The sequence below is a fragment of the Catharus ustulatus genome, chromosome Z (genome assembly GCF_009819885.2).
Source record: "Catharus ustulatus isolate bCatUst1 chromosome Z, bCatUst1.pri.v2, whole genome shotgun sequence".
Lineage (NCBI taxonomy): Eukaryota > Metazoa > Chordata > Aves > Passeriformes > Turdidae > Catharus > Catharus ustulatus.
This window is the reverse complement of record NC_046262.2, coordinates 45,975,730-45,989,199: the sequence shown is the minus strand read 5'-3', so window position 1 is coordinate 45,989,199 and position 13,470 is coordinate 45,975,730. Positions and strand designations below refer to the sequence as shown.

Below are 13,470 nucleotides of genomic sequence, written 5' to 3'. Positions count from 1 at the left end.
GTACTAAATCTGCTTGGTAAGCACAAGTGTATTATTCTAAACTATTAGTGCTAAGCATTCCTACCCATAGCGCCATTCAGGCAATTAAAATGGCAATCATCTGTGTCACCAAAAAAAAAAAAAAAATAAAAAGAGGATAGCAGGAAAAATTAAAAGGTGATGCACTAAAATAGTTGGCAAATTCAGTCAGTAATTCTAAAACATGGAGTTCAGACAGACCAATGAGAGTTTAGTCATCTGCTATGCAAGTTTTCATCCCTGGACAAATTGTAGAGATTTCCTTCTTATTCTGGAAAGCAGAATGGATATGTGGGAGGATGTATTTCATTTCAGCCCAATTGCAAGAGAACTACGGGAAGATGTGAAAGCACCCAAGGAAATACAGTCTCCTGCTAGCCTTGAAAGTCATGTTGCAGAACAGCTAAATTAGTCAGAGGAATTGTGTCCTATTTCTATCTGGAAAGTAAGAGTAGACAAATACACCAAGGCATCATTTTTGTTTTTCATGACTTATTTTTCTTGAGATAATTTGAAAACAATCAGGTGAAGTGGAGGTACTGGCCCAGTCCAACTGGGAGGATTTCAGAAGTTGCCCTGAGGTCTTCTGGTACCCTTTATATAAAGATCTGGAATATTTCCCCTCCCTTGTTCTTCTCCAGCACACCTGAGGATGCAGCAGCACTTGTATGCTTAACTCACTCCCTGCTGTTGGCAGGACTTGTGTCCTTGTCCTTTTTTCTGCAGTGTCTCTAGCTGTGGGAAAGGAGACAAGAAAATATCGAACATTTAGAAACAAATTTCTATGAGCATAAATGATTGCATGCTACATTTGGACTACTTTCCATGTGGTAGTAAAATTCCATAACGGAAAATCAACAGATTTGTATTGTCATTGGGTCACTGCTGAGGATGAAAAAGCAAGGCCAGCTCTTCTTCCCAGTCCAGACTCCAGGGGTCCACTGCTTAAAAGATAACAAGATACCTATCACAGCATAATCTTAATTCCCTTCATGTTAGTCATGCTACCCATGAACGCATCTAATTTATCTGATTTTTCTTGGATCTTTTGTAGATTTTATGCATGATTATTGATTGGATTACAAAATCTTTAAAGTCTTCAGACTCTTCAGATTTTACCAATTTTCCTTACAGCACTCCAGATGTGCCTCACCAGACACAGCAGAGGGACAGGATCACCTCCCTCAACCTGCAGGCAATGCTTTTCCTAATGCACCTCCGGATCCCATTGTCCTGCCTGGCCCCCAGGACACACTGCTGGCTCAGGGACAGCTTGTTGTCCACCAGGACCCCCAGGTCCTTCTGCACAGAACTGCTTTCCAGCAGGTCACCCCAGCCTGTGCTGGTACCTGGGGTTGCTCCTCCCCAGGTGCAGGATCATACATTTGCCTTTGCTGAATTTCAGATGTTTCTTCTCTGTCTACCTCTCCAGCCTGCCCAGGTCCCACTGAATGACAGCACAGCTCTCTGCAGTATTGCTCACTCCTCCTGGCTTTGTCTTGACAGGGAACTCACTGAGGGGACATTCTGTCTCTGCCTCCAGGTCACTGATGAACAAATTGAACAAGACTGGACCCAGAGCTGACCCCTGAGGAACCCCACCAGCTCCAGGCCTCCAGCTACACCCTGTGCCACTGGTCACAGCCCTCTGAACTCTGCATTCAGGCAGTTCCCAATTCACCTCACTGTCCTCTCAGCTAACCCACACTTCCTGAGCTATCTATGAGCACCTAGGGGAAGCAGGGACAAAAGCCTTGCTGAAGTCAAGATGTCCCCACTGTTCACTTCTCCCTTGTCCATGCAAATCATATGTAGTTTTGACAAAGCCTTTGTTCAGAGACTTCTTTCCTGGTTTGAAACCAAATTAGAAAAAACTCATGAGAAACATACAGAATTGTTTGATAGCTGGTTTTGTATTGCACATTTCTATTCCTGTCCAGCCCTGTTCTGCTGCAAAGGATTTCTCATGCCTTGATCTCTACAGTTATTCAGGTCACAAGCTATGTCCTGATTTTGCCATTCACTGTTGTGAAATACTTCTCTTTCCTGGAGATAATGACATTCAGATGGTGACACAGTACCTGCCTTAATGAAATTAACATATCAGCATGATGTCGTTGTTATTGTTGTTGTTATGACTGATAATTTGTAATTCTTTCAATTATAATTAATAATGATAACTAATTGCTACTAACAGCTGCTTACCCAGTTGGTTCACTTTGGATTTGCATGGAAGGGAGATCTTAACCCACACCTAATCCTTGATTACAAATTTTCACTCCAGTCTGTGGCATGATGGGCCACCATTTGCAAGGCGGAAATTTCTTGGCTGGCAAGTGAGAAACTGGGCTAGAAGGATGTGCTACACTTGTGAGAAGAACACACAGCCTGTTCACATGAGAGTAACCAAAACCCCATGAGTTCAAAACTAATTGGTGCATGGGGAGATGTTGATTCCTGCCCCAAACTACAGTTGACTAAGGGCTTCCACAATCCCAAATTGTATCCCAGAGTTAAAAAGCCTTCCTGTGGTACCTATGTCTGCTGGGCAATGTTAGGCAAAGTCTGCAGCAGCTACACAATCTGAAATGTGAAAGCAGGCATTTGCGAACCCCACTGCTTTATATGTTCCTCGTAAGAGAAAAAGAAAAAATTCATGACCATTTCAAACAGCTTAATATTTTTAGACAATCAAGTTTTTCTTTCATGGTTCAATTGGAATTCTACTTCTGTACATTACAGTAGTTTTTTTTCTGACACTTCTTTCAAAATCCAAAGACAGCTCCTATCCAGGAATAATTTCAGCTTCTGAGTTACAGATATTTTCTCTACGCAGTAGAGCAATGAATCAAAGTATTTAAATTCAGGCTGCTGTAATATTTCACCATCCTGCCAGAGACAAAAATGCAGTAGCCAAACTGTAAACAACCCTGTTTACTTGCAGACCTGTTAAATATCATGAAAGCACTTATATCTCTTTTTAGAACTGGAGCCCATAGAACAAACCATGGATGTAAGCTTATGTTATGCATAAGAATTTTCAGGACTAAAATTTGCTAATTTAACTTCAAAAGTGCATGTGTTATAGGTGAGTTCTTGAGGATCATGGAGCAGCAGTTCGTTGAAGGCATTTTTCCTTCAAAGGAAAATAAAGGTCCATTTTATTTTTCCCTTTTTTTCTCCTTTTTTCTAAGTTCCAAGACAAAGAAGATAGAGCAACACCAGACTATTTGGAAATCTGGGCCAGGAAAATCCATTGGACAGTTTCGCTGCTTTCTGAATCACACCTCTTCAGTTTATTATTATTATTATTATTATTATTATTATTATTATTATTATTATTATTATTATTTTTATTTTTATTTTTATTATTATTGCTACTCTAGGCAATTAGTCAAATGGAGATATTCACAAGTTAATTTTCAGACATTCTCAAGAGCACAGATAGCTCATGGAATATTTTTATCCTGGAAATGAAAACTGTTACTGGTCAATTTTGCTTTTACTGTAACACAAGTTGCAGAAAAAATATGACAGAAAACTTTGCCTGACAAACTTAATTATAGTCTTTGTTTGAGAAGAAAGTGTTTTTTATACCACCTACCTGAAGTTTTGCTACTGCTCTCAGGAAGGACTACCCCAGTGTGCCTTACCCATGGATAGAAACAAATCTCTGTGTAACAGAATATGGCTTGATTAAGCTCTACTTACCTGCAGCTAAGTAGTTATATCTTCCCACAAGCAGTCTTCAATGCCTGGCTTGATATCTGCATGAAAAATAACAATATTATTCTTTCTCTCATCTGTGCTTTCAGGAGAGCATAGCGTACTGCTATTTTCAGCACTATTTGCACCTGCAGCAAGTGACTTCCCCGCTCCAGTCTCAGGCACTACCAGGTTCGGTCTGAATCACACACATTTACTTACAAAAATCTCCAGATGTTTGCAGTGTCATGAGCACCATGCCCAGTTTGAGTTCTGCACTACAGACCAGACAGAAATTATTTAGGTTTTGCCCACTTTTCAATGTTTAGTCAGTTGCATTATCAGTCACACATACGTCATTATGACTCAAAAGTGTCTCCTACTCAGAAACAAAACTCCTTTAGAAGAAACCCAGGAAAATAAACATGATATAAACAAATCTGAACAAGTAACTCTCTGCATGTATTAGGGAAATCCATGAAGAAAAGGTATGTCACGTTTCATGTGAAAACTGAGCAAAGCATCTTCCAGAAAAACCTCCAGCATGGATCCACAGCATATGGTGGAATCCTTTTTATCTCAACAAAACAGGTCGATTTTGCAGGTAGTGTTTTCAGCTGACATTTTCCCCACTCAAGATGTAAAAAAAGCTACACTATTTTGCTACAGTGGCTGTCAACATCAGAATATTTTCTCATTTTTGTTTTGAATTCTCCTGAAATTTTTAATGTTTTTAACTAGATAAAGAGCAGGTCCTTTTTAAAACTATAACCTGGTCCTTATCATTCTGTAAACAGGGCTTCTTATGGAATTTTGCAGTACTATAGTGAGAATGACATAAGAGCATGGCAGGTCAGTATTATTAGTTTATGTGGCTCAGCTTAAATTGGACCAAAGCACAGACTAACCTATCACAAAGAGCAGAATTGGTAGCATGAGATCTGTGTAGAAACACGTGGAAAGGAGTGCTTTTTTCCGAGAGTGTAAGAGGAAATGATTAAACAAAACATCTCTTGAATGTAAGAGGAGATATAAGAAAGAAATGCTGATTGGCGTAATGAAGGAGAACACTTTTGCCTTCAAGAGCTCTACAAATGGAGGAAACAGCTTGGACCTAGATTAAACATGACCGGGAAAGCAGACATAACAGTTGACTTGCTTAATACCTTTTAAAGTTCAATTTAATCTTCTTTTCTCATTATTTCCTGCTCATGATCCTACTACCAGTTAGGTACACCTCTGACCCAGCAAAATAGTATTGCTGTGGCAAAAATATTTAAGAACTATGTTGTTCTTTCTCTTCAGGTTCAGACAGATTGCTAAAATTACCTCTAAACAAAATGTAAATTTACCCTACAGTTTTGGCCAGGACATTTGGTTTAGTAAAACTAGTAAAAAGTCTGTTTAGTAAAATACAATCAGATTCTTTTCACTCTGTTTAAGTGTGTATAAACTGCATTCCCTCTGCAAAAATCCCAGTGCATGCTAGGAGCTAGGATTTGTTCCCCTCCCTGTGGGCAGTGATGGACACTGCACCTATCATTTTTGCAGGGCAGAAGTGTGTCTTTTGGTGAATAACAAACCCCAAAAAATATCCCATCTGTTCATATTTTAAAATCCATCACTCTATTAATAGCACTAAAGGAAATATTTTCCTGGTGGTTGCGAAAAGAGGTTTAAAACTTTAAAAGCAACACAAAATAGCTCCATTTCATTTTTCCAGAAAACAGAAAGCATTTCAAATTCTGAGTTCACTGGGATAGTCAGTCATCTCTTTTCTGCTCTTTGAGTCTGCATGAATTGACATGGAGAGCAGTATCTCCCTGTTAGACTCCTCTTCCTTGTCTCCCTGTGTGCCGAGGGTTGACTGGAGCTAGCAAACAGGGTTCAAGAATGCACCTAGTCCTTTGGTGCCAGCATAGCTTTGAAAATACAAAAGAAGACCCTGATACAAGCGTCTTAATCTGTGCAGCATATGTATTGCCAAGGAAACAGTCAAGTCCCATGGGAATAACTGTGAACAAGAACAGAGTCTGGCCTAATTTATGTCAATCTGTGCATGAGTGCTTTGCTCCAAGAATAACAAGAGCAAACCTTTCAAGCAGTTATACCGATTTTCTGCAACAATCTGAAGATCTGAGTGCTATGGTTACAACATAAGAGCCCAGCAGCAGTCTGCTAGACCTACCCCCTATTAAGAAACAGACTCTCTTGACAACTACACGTCTCTCTGGGGAAGAAAAAGAGAGACAGCACTTTCAATTCACCAGGTCAACTATCACCTTGGAAACATTAGGACACACAGATGGAAGAGTCACCCTGCAAATGCAGGATTGGTGTTCTCTGCTGCTGAGGAGATGAAGTGTATGAGCTCAATCCCATGAAAATCCTTATCACTATTATGAGAGGCAGCAGCATCTCATACAGCAGCTCCCTGCAATTCAGCAGACTTCCCTTATGGCAGGTGAAAGACACATGCAGGTTTACAATGGCCCAAGTCTGACAGTTTTTGAGTATGTTTTTTAAGGACACATTTCAGCTGATATGTTCTCAGGCCTGGCTGACTGTTTTGTTTCATAAATGTTTCGTGTCAGCAGAAGAGTGGGAACTGGAATACTTGGGATGGGAGTTTCCCTTTGAACACCAGCGTAGGCATACAAAATATTAAAGCGACAGAAAAACACAAGGGTTTTTTTAGGAAAAACAACACAGAGAAAAGAAGAAATATTCTTCATATATATAACTTTGAAAATCAGACCATGTCACTGAGGTTCCTAAATGCAAGCTAAGTTCCACTTCTCTTTTCCATTCTCTTCCGTCTAATAAGCTTAACAGCAGAACAAAGCAAGGTCAAAGCAGAGTCCTTAGCGGTTGGGCAATATTGCAACAGAGCACGAAATGGAGTAACACAAATTACAGCCTTGTTGTCTCTGTGGCTATGATCCTGGTTTGTGGTTTAAGAATCTGGATGACAGATTTCTGAGGGTTTTAAAGATAAACAATTAAGTGAACCAAAGAAGTTAACATGCAATGAGGAAGAGCTGTTATGAGTGAAATCTTACTGGATTAATTATCATAATTAAGAAAATTTATCCCTACCCCTCCTGAAAATACATTTATATAACTATACAATTATTCTGTACTGCTGCCTGTCAAAAAGTCAGGATAAGGTAGCTGGCATGTGCCTGCCTAAGGGAAAGAAATTTTACTGTAAATCTTTTTTTCTTCTTCGGGTAATTGCAGAGTCTGATTCTTTCCTGTAATGTGCAAGCATGACTTCGCAAGCTCATTCCCCCAAATGCTTCAGCAAAATTTTGAGTTTATGATTTCAAGTTTCCTTACTCAACAGTACCTGTGAGCAGTTGTTGCTGGCAATGAGGCCTATGAGGGCTCTCAGTAAAAGTTCATGAAGTGCTTTTTAGGACAGAGATGGATTAATGGATGGAGACTCCAAAGGTGAGTACAGATAAAACAGTCTCAGGATTTAGCAATTCCGTTTTTTTAAATAAATTCTCACTCACAGTTTTCCCTATGGGTCCCATCCAGGTTTTAGGTGCAGAGGAAGATGATCACATGGGCTTGTTGAGATTGTCGTTCTTCAAGTCCGTCCAAGCCTCAGCTTCACTCTTTGCTGAGTTCCTGTCTAGGTTAGCCTTTTCCAGAAAGTTTTATCTATCAATGAATCCCAGAGGAGACCTCTGCTGTTCCCTGACGCTTCAGAATTAAACACTGCCAATCCACTTACCAGTATATTGTTGCCTTTAGTTTCTTGATAGAAGAAATATTTGATACAGCCAGAAAACACTAAAATGTGGCAAAAAGCTCTATCTTTTGGAATATAGAGAAAATAGAGTTTATCCATAAATGCATCTGTGAACCATTCTTCACTTTTCATTGTTGGCACACATTTTGAATAAAACCTAGAGGTCACATGGATGTAAACACACTGGACCTTTCAGGTTTTGTGGGGGTTATTTTCTGGACTTCACAGTGTAACTATTTTGCTTTATGCACAGCCTCTGGACTCTTCATAACGAGTGGAAAATACCAGGTTTTCATCCACCTTAAAATATTTCCAAACCCTGAGAGCAGACAGCTTGAGATCGTCAGACAGTAATACCCTTGTGTGAAGGCTTGGACATCTCAACTGCTGATGACAGAGATCTGCAAAGCAATGACAGCCTTAGACATCATTGCACATATATTTTCTTTTTCTCCATTTACTTAGTCCAGAGGGCTTTCTTCAACCAGTCTGAAGAGCTGCTCAGCTCAGGGGAAGCTCCCTGATATTTTCAAGGTTTTTTTTTCCTCATTATGAAAGAGGCATGTCCAAAGATTGCCCTCCCCATTTCCAATATTTTCGGATCCATTCAACTGAGTTATCCTGAGCTGCCCTTGTGCACACATATGGGGAAATAATTACACTTCCAGCACCTTCAGTAGTCAAATTTTTTTTAGGTTTTCTTTAATTCTGCTGTGAGAAACTGATATTTTTTGAATGCTACCAGACATATGTTGAGATCAACAACCACTTTTACATGGATTTCTTCCCCAGTGCTCATTTCTTTTTCTTAAACAAAACAATTCAAAGACTGGAATATAAAGCACATAAGAAGAGTCAAACTGGATCACACCAAGGACCCATGTGGTCCTAATTGCCATCAATGTACGAAACCACATAGATTAGAATCCAGTTAAGATCAGGACAGAACTGCAATTATACTACTCCAGAATATTATCACAGTTGTTTTGTGGCTCTGGAAACATCATAAACCACAAACATTTCTCTATGAATTAACCACACTCCAGGTAGAAGTACAGTAGTTTCACGAATACAAGCCGCACGGACTATAAGCCGCACCCCCGGTGCCTCGACAATGTTGCTGTCTTTGTCAATAGATAGGCCGCACCCCGAATATTAGCCGCACTTTCGTTCGTAGCGAGAATCCGTGCGCAGTTTTCACAAATTGGCCAATTAGTAACAGGATCGCGGCATAGTGGGATTTACTGGCTCGGGGCGGGGCCAGGAAGGCTCGGCCCGCTCATGGTTGCCGACGGGGCCGGCCAGGTGGTGCTGCAGCCGCCGCCGGGCTCACTGGCCCCCCTCTCCTGTCAGCACCGCCTCGCTGCCGCGTTTGCTCGTCCTGCCGGCGGGCCAGCCGCAGCCGCCCTGCTGCTGCGGTTACTCGCCCTGCCGGCGGGCCAGCCGCCGCCGCCGCTGACAGGCACGCCTGTCGCCCTGCTGCTGCGTTTACTCGCCCTGCCGGCGGGCCGGCCCCCGCCGCCGCTGCGAGGCACGCCGACCGCCCTGCTGCTGCGTTTACTCGCCCTGCCGGCGGGCCGGCCCCCGCTGCCGCTGCGAGGCATGCCGGCCGCCCTGCTGCTGCGTTTACTCGCCCTGCCGGCGGGCCGGCCGCCGCCGCCGCCAGGCTCGCCGGCCGCCCCCTCCCGTCTGCACCACCGCCGCGTTTGCTCACCCTGGCCGGCACTGTAGGCCCCCGCACCGCCGGGCACCCCCACGCTGCTGGCCCCGATTCTGCTGGGCTTCCCCCGCTGCCAGGCAGCCCCACCCGTCCGGCTTCCTGCTTCTGCCATGCTCCCCTGCACTGCTAGCCCCAGTTCTCCCGGGCTCCCCCGCCCTGCTGGCCCGGGCTCAGCTGCCCCCCCTCCCCCGCCCTGCTGGCTCAGGCTCAGCCGCCCGCCCCCCACACTGCTGGCCCCGCCTCTGCCAGGCTTTCCCACCTCTGCCGGGGCCGGCCGGGCTCCAGCTTGGCTTGGGGCTGCCGCAGGCTCTCACTTCCGTGTTGGCAGCTTTTAGAATTTTGTCCATGTATTAGCCGCCTTCGAATATTAGCCGCACTTCTGGGTTTCCACCAAACTTTTGGTCAAATTGGTGCGGCTTGTATTCGTGAAATTACTGTAATTGTTTTCCATGAATCTGTCCTGTCTCCTTCTGAATCCAGGCAAAATTAAGCCTGCAAAATTTTTGGAGGAAAAAGGCCCACAGCTCACCTATGTATTAGGTGAAGAGCCATGTCCTTTCCTGTGTAATGAATGTGATACCCCCTTGGTCTAATTTGGGGTCGTCTAATCCTTTTAGTGTAAGAAACATTAATTTTCTTATTAGAACTTTCTCTGCTCCTCTCAGGATAGACCTCTCTGCTTAAACAATAATGCTTTGTTCCACACCATCAAAATCCACTGTTGCACACATACAAAGAACCACAAAGAACCACAAAGGCTCTAACACCAGTTGGAGATTCTAAAAGCTACAATATCACAAATACTATAGATAGAAAAACTGACAAAAATCAAACGAAAAACTGACAAAGTAAAATCTAACATTGTCTAAAAATAATATTACAAATAACTGGAGGAAGTAAACCAATATGAAGACCATGCATTTCTACAACCTTCCCTTCAATGCAAGCAAAGATTTCACAGTTTCCACTTGCATTCCAAAAGATTTACCTTCAGAGGAATATGTGGGGATGGCTGCCGATCAGAGAAGACATTAATGTTTTTCTACTTTACAGAAACCCCTGGTCATTATGACAAAAGTCACCTATGTACAGGTAGGCTTCAATAGAAAAGCTGACAGTGTTCTAGACTGAACATATCAGCCTTAAGTGTCCCACTTTTCCCTCTAGTGTACTATGTGGGATTTGAAATACCTTGGAAACCGCAAAAAGTGAATCTCATTAATCATAAAATCCTCTTATGACTGGACTGACAGCTACTGTGAGAAATGTCAGCTTCAGATGACACAGACACAGAGAAGAAGCTTGTAATGGAAAATCTGCCTCATCTGTAACTAGAACATCATGAATTAGAGGCAGTAATTGCCCTTACAAGCAGAGAATAATGTCATCATTATTCTTACTACTTGTCACTTTAAATCTTGGTATTAGGTGATGGCTCTAAGATGTTCACAGCTAAAAATTTCTGGCCTCAGTCCACGTGAACACATTATCACCTGCCTATTTGAAGAGAAAACTGCAAATAGCTACCTCTATATAGGACCTCTATCTGGAGTGCAATTTCACTATGAGAAATGGGCATCCTCTAACTATGGTTAGGCAGGCTATGAAGTCGACATGAAACTCTGTGCACTATGAGTTTTTGATCTTTGAAAGGATGATAACCTTAATTTTCCAGTTAGATTTTTACATACTGAGAATAGGCCCTATTACCTAGAAAAACAGAAAATCTCTTACATAATCGTACAAAATGTTCTTTGTACAAGACCAACACTTCATGTGGCTCAAATTCTTAACATGAAAAAAGGAAAAGTGAAGAAGTGTTTCAATTAAATTTTGTTAGCATCTCCAGTATTTCTACCGTGTGAAGTCTTCTACATCTGTGGTGCCCGATCTGCTCCAGACTCTGTAAACTGAAAAAACTCATGTTATATATATGTTACAGGTAGCCACTGGAATAGGGATGACATGGCATGACAGGATGTAATGTTTCTAATAGTAATTTTTTTGTTTCATGGGATCATACACGAGTGATTCAGGAGCCGTTGAGTGAACTCTCAAGGCCTGTTTTCATATTACATGCATTTACCAGCATTCATATTACATGAGCATACACTTCTTCTTGCCCAGAAATCTGCTCTCTGATTTGGTGCAGCAGAGACTTCAGTACAGATATGAAACACCAGAAAATGTCTACTTTTGGCAGATGTACACAGCAAATGGCAGGAACTCTAGAGTAAACATAACTCACTTCTGCAGAAAATGCCTTAAACTCCTGATACTAACTAGAAGTTTGGCTACGGAAATCAATCAAATGTTGGCCTCCTGTACAATACTGGACTTCTAGCTGATATCACCCTCACTTTTAAACAAACTTCTCTGAACTCTCTGGGGATGCCTCTCTAATTAGTGTATTTTTTCTTCGATGAAGCCCCACATTACACTGGGTCTGGACAAACTATCCAAATACAATTGTTCATCCTGAGAAGAGTCCAAATCCACAGAGATACAGCCAGGATATATCTAAATTTGCCTGCAAAAATATTTAGTGGGAATTAACAATGTAATCTGGTCAGGAAAATGGAAAGTTAATTTAGAATAAATTTAGGTGGTCAGGACTAAGGCATCAATTAACAAATGTTTTCTATGATGCTTGGATAAGTCTTATTTATCCAGTAGGTGCAAACTTCAGTTCTGGGTTGCTGGTGTTTTTTCTTCTTTAACCATTTCTCGCCCTGTCAGTTTTCAAGTACTTTGGAAATAGATGTCAACTCTTAATAAGAGGGCTGTCTGTCACATTCTTTAGAATCTAAAACCAGTGAACTGAATCATCATGGTTTTCCTGGAATTGCCAGGTACAGAGGAGAAAGATAATTACTTGAAGCACCTGCAGGAAACTTGCAGTGTGAATTTTCAAACCAAGATGATAAGAAACATAATAACACTCTCTAGTCTCATCAGACTAGTAATAATAAATTAAGATAATAGAGAAAACTATCTTCCACTCTCATCTAATAATGTCATTTTTTCTAACAGGAAATAATACCTATTTTTACCAAATTGACTATTACTTGGCAATCTACTCTCAGCAGTTCAGACAAAGTTTTCGTATGTCCTGAACATAGGCCAAACAGCACCTATTTTCAAACTTGACAGTGATCTTTCAGTAGTGAAGCAGCTGAAATCCAAACAGGTCTGCACATAAAGAACTGGAAATGTAATGCAAAAGTAGATGAGGGGATTTAATAACAGTCAGCATCACAGTTACAAAAGAATGAGTTCCTTTAAAATCTAATTGTATTCCACGAATAATAGGGAATCAAAAGCAGGTTTGTGTAACTTCCTTGCTTGTTCACTTTAATGATGTTTCTCACTGGAAAAAATAAAGGACTCCCAATCTGATGAAATGTAATTAACCACAAGGAAAATGTTGGGGTTTCTTTCAAATTCCATAGAGTTGCCATTTAAGAGAAAACGAAAAAGTCTTCTGGCTAGCAGTATAATGAACTTCATTAAAATCTAAGCAAGACAGAGCTGCACTGCACTGTGTTAGAGACCTCATCTCCAAGATGGTCACTGGGCTAGCCAACAACAAAGGCAGTTAACAGGTTTTTGGAAGAAATAGAAAATGTCACTGGTCAGGCAGGCTTGTTATAGCAATCTAAGATAAGACAGTGTCAGGACAGGCAGCGCTGTGGTACTTTCAGTCTGCTCCACCATGAGACTTCTCTTAAGCACTTCACAAAACAATGACTTAAATCCACAGTGCATCTTCCTGTAGCAATGGTTGGTGTGTACGCCAGAAAACAGACAAAAAGGTATTAATAAAATTTTTTATACATTTTTGATGGAATTTCATTTTATCTGAACTGTGTCTGCAGTGGATCAGACACTATCTAAATTAGGCCTGCAAACATGTTATATTTATTTCACTCTGGGAGAATTTGCAGTGTGATAAGAGGTGGGAGTTGGGGCACCCAGTTACTGCAGGCTCCTCTGGAAACCAAGATTGTCAAACCTGAATTCCTGAGATAGCATTACTATCTATATAGTTAAAAGAAGAGTAATTTGTCCCGTTTCTGAAAGTCTTGCCATTTCAGATTGTATAGCTGCAAACTGGAAAAATAAATCTATTTTCCAGATGAAAAAGCATTCTCCAAATTCCTTACTGAATGCATTTCCTTTTAATGAAAGTGTGTTTTGCAGCCAAAGTCAACACATTGTTTCAAAGAGAGGAGACAAAGTTGTAAGATTTGGTCCCTGAAAG

At 41.4% G+C, this 13,470-nt stretch overlaps 1 long non-coding RNA gene across 1 annotated transcript; it reads right to left on the bottom strand.

Annotated features, from left to right (window-relative positions):
- Positions 1-690: 690 nt before the first annotated feature.
- LOC117010555 lies at positions 691-4,166 on the bottom strand. Its single transcript, XR_004420706.1, has 2 exons — positions 3,730-4,166; positions 691-753 (listed from the first exon to the last, which is right to left on the bottom strand). It is a non-coding gene; the product is annotated as an uncharacterized LOC117010555 (long non-coding RNA).
- Between the last annotated feature and the right edge of the window lie 9,304 nt (positions 4,167-13,470).